A 4,094-nucleotide genomic window follows, 5' to 3' on the forward strand; every position below is an offset into this window, starting at 1 on the left:
GCTTGCAAGGCTAAAATGCAGCATATCCTGTGACAGTTCATAGATCACTGTCAGGTACCCTTCATGCAGCCTGCCCCTCTTGTATGTGCAACATCTCTTAGCTTTTGGGAGCTAGGTGGGAAGGCTGAATGTGCAGAAACTATTGAGGAATAATGTCTTTTAGAGCTATCAAATGTCAAAATTGTTGCTCAATGATCCAAAGGAAGGCATCAGAATGGATGTAGAATTAGTGTAGGTGTTTTGTTTTGTGATACTGACTCTTCATGAGGCAGTCACAGGGAAATGCCAGCTCTCAATTATGGCTCATTCTGAGCAGCTGTAAATTTGCTCAGAAATTTATATATTTAGATGCAAAATTAGAATAACATCTTGGCAGGAAAGTTTCAGGGGTCTGTTAACTGTTGTGGTTTTTAATGAATGATCTGATGTAATTTCATTGAGAATAAAATATATTAATTTCATTAAGAAGGTCAACCAAGATATTTTGCTGATGACTACAAGTTAGGAGATTTGCTGTATTCTTTTGGGATAATCTCAGCCTGGCTCTGGATAGTACCTTGAGGATTTCTCTAACTCCAAATATTGTCAATAACTTTTTCAGCTTTCAGATTGTTATACTGTTTATCAGCTCTTGGCCAGCTTGCAGTGTAAATGCTGTTTTTCCCACACTGTGGATCCAAGATTTGCTGATCTTGGATTCAGAGTGTGCTTTTGCAGACTAACTTGGTATGGTGGTTCTATTTTATTCTTTTTCCTTGCTTTAATTAGAAATAGGAGCAGTATGAAAGCATACTTCCCCGTTTCAGCTTTTCCTTCAATTTTCCTCATGAATCAATTAGAGCTGTACTTAAACAGCTGTAATCTGTGTCTAGTCCTAGTTCTTGAGAATTGAGAACTGCTTGAGAATTTTTCCAAGTGTGCTTTCACTTACTGGTCATATTTTTTTGTACTTCAAGTTTCTGCCTTGTTACACCAAAATCACTCTTCAGAAGGAGCCTTTTGCTGACTACACACTGCCAGAGGCTGCTGATCTGTTGGGGTTTGGACATAACAACATTTGCCTTCACTGTTCATTCCTGCATGTTCCACTCACCCAGGTGCCCACCATGGTCTGTTGCTTAATGCACACTTCAAGAGGGTTAAAATTGATGTTTTCAGTAATTTCTCCTTATTTTACCTGGGCTTCTGTTCTGCACATGCTGGGGACACAGTAAATGTCACCCAGGGCAGCCCATTCCTCCAGAGCTGTCTTGCACATTGCATGATTCCAGATGTTTATGTAGAATTTGCAGGAAAGCCAGTAGTGGACAATTACAGGAAAATGTCCCTATGGGGGACATCTGTTGTGGGCTACCCAATACTAAATTTCCTTTTTACATTTGAGTAAGTTCACCGACAACAAAATTTTCACCTACAATGACCACGACTTCCACGAGTTCTTATCTCTGGAATACCGCATACGAATTCTTTTAGTCTATATTTTTGCTTTAAATAGATTTTTTTTTTTTCCAAAGTCAGAAATAAAAATCATATCTTCTCTTCCTGTCTCACTCTCCTCTTTCTCAGGCAGATGGAACAGTCATTACATTGCAGTATTGAGTTACATGTGAAACTAATCCTTGTACTCTGTTTGAAGAAGGTGCTACAGTTTATATATGTGTCTATTCCTGTGTCTTATCAGTCAGCAAAAGCATTTTCAGACCTTAATATCTCAAAGCTCTCACATCCCACAGATCATAGTGGAAATTGAATAGTCCCATTTTAAGATGACAATTCTAATATATGTCACCTAGGAAAGTGAAAATAACTGAAATATGGAAATAGAAATGCAGTTCTTCATAGAAAATTAGATGTCTGTCCTCTTCAGACCAGCCTGGTTTTTCTACTGGAAGGCCAATTGAACTTCAGTTTCTCAGAGACAATAGATTATTTTTGGGGGGCAGAAAGGTCAAGTACTGCTGGTCCTGGTTTCTTTCCAGTACAGTATTTCCTTCCACTCTGCCTCTAGTTGACCTTATACTTTCTTTCAAATGTCAGTCTTTCCATCCTCCCTACCTGGCCTAAACTTTGATAATTTTGAAGAGATTGATAAGAGCTCAAGTGCACACAAGCAAGAATGGTTGTAAATCTGTAAAATAGCAGTCTTGCTTATGAAATTGATATACGAAGCAAACTCTTAAAAAAAAATCCCGCAAACTTTTCTGCATGAGAACAGCACAGGATGTGCCATACTTTTAATAATCCTGTGCATTCCATGTGTTTTTTTTAAGAAGGAAGGTAGCACAATGTCTTAGAGCCTTAGAGGGACAGAAAGAAACATTTCATTGGTCACATGATCAGAATAAATGAAAAAATGTACCTTGAGGCTGTGTTATAAGCTGTTTATTTTAGAAATGAGGAGATGTGTGTAAGATACACAGAACACACACACATCTTGCATATGTGTATATCCCCGATTGGCTTCCTGACTCTCAAGAAACATGGAGTATTTACGAGTGTGTGACACTTTTGACACACTGGGATTTGTGGCTGTGATTAGATAAATGTTATGGGTTCCCTTTGTGTGCTCTGTGGAGGGGAAGCAGAAACCTGGGTTTGACAAAGGCAGTGCTCAGAGCTGACCAGTGGGTGCTGGAATTGAGGTTCACTGTCAGTAACAAAGAGGGTGGCTGTTGCTTGGGCCTCAAAGAGGTTTATTCAGAGATTATTCGCTGGGGGAAAAGCTGGAGAGCTGCAGTTGCTGTATGGAGGTCTTCAGCATTACGTCATGTCGTAAAGTCACAAAATGTTTTCGTGCAGCAGCACACACAGTGTGGGGAGAAATTATTTTGGGTACAAAACCTGCCTCTGGCCATTGCCATTTTATGGTCATTTAATGGTTTAGCCTTGATTGGCATAAAATCCATCTGGTGTTCAAGATGATCTACTTGTATAGTGAGCTCTTGTGGTTTCAAAAGGAACAAGTCATCATTCAGCATTTGCAGTAGTTTGGTGCCAATATAAATTTAAAGCTTTGTTTTTCTCCAGAGGGATTGTCCTTTGAGTTTTTTTCTGCATGAAATAGATATTGTCTGGAATGAACATGGAATTTTAAGAGTGCAAGCCCATAGATGTTCATTCTTGTTTAATTATATGACTCTTATCTATTTCATTTGTCAAATCAGTAGCTGCTTCCTTTTTTTTTTCTTTACTTCCCTGTCAAATTCACGTTACAATGTTTCCTTGCATGGTAGGTGAGTGTGACAGTATAATGGCACAGTTTCAGTTGAGTTGGTGTCTTGCCTTAACTTTTAATTCTAACTTTTCTTTTCTGAACTTGTTCTTTTAACCTTCTGTGTTTTTCATTTTTAACTTCAGTACAGGGGTTTTTATAAAGGAGTGGCTTTAGTATGGGCAAGAGTCCCTTGTGCCTCTATCCATCTATTCCCGTGGCAGAATGAATTGGACTGCTTGGAGTACAATGGAGGAAAGCAGCACAGCAGATAATAATGCAAAGGAATTCCACCTTCATTTACCAGATGTCTGCCGTTTTCTTGGCCAGGCAGAGAAAGGCTGGAACAACGAGGTTTCATTTACATTAGTAATTAACCTTTCTTGCAGTCTTCAGAACCCCTTCATTCTCACTTCTCCCTCTTTGTAACTGAGCAATTGGAACTGATTATTTTGGAAGCTGCAGTTGTCATTCTGGAGGTCAGGAAGGAAATACTTCATTTGAACTGATGGATGCTCATGATGTTTTGTCACAATTTTTGCTGCATCCCAGATGGAACAATAGCTTTAAAAAAACCTGAACAAAGCACCACAATGTTACCAGGACACTTCAGTGTGTGGGTATTTTGAAGATTAAGTATTTTTTAGACAGACAGCATCCTTGTGCATGTGGTACCACTCCTAATATACAATATAAAAAGATGCCAGGCAGAGTAAAAATCTTTCAGGTACTCTCTGAAGGAATTTTTCTTCCAAAGACCGGCTCATTTATTAAGTACTGCAGGTATGTGTGGCTGTGGCCTCAGTGATGTAACCTTAGGAGTGTTATACATGCTTGAGATTTTAATACTTGGTTTGACTTTGTCTTGTCTTCACTGCCTCAG

General features: G+C 39.0%; 1 protein-coding gene across 41 annotated transcripts in view; it reads left to right on the top strand.

Annotated features, from left to right (window-relative positions):
- PRDM5 (PR/SET domain 5) overlaps window positions 1-4,094 on the top strand; it is a 184,506-nt gene that overhangs the window by 53,781 nt on the left and 126,631 nt on the right. The gene's annotated exons all lie outside the window — the stretch shown is intronic.

The sequence above is a fragment of the Lonchura striata genome, chromosome 4, assembly GCF_050655825.1.
Source record: "Lonchura striata isolate lonStrDom1 chromosome 4, ASM5065582v1, whole genome shotgun sequence".
Lineage (NCBI taxonomy): Eukaryota > Metazoa > Chordata > Aves > Passeriformes > Estrildidae > Lonchura > Lonchura striata.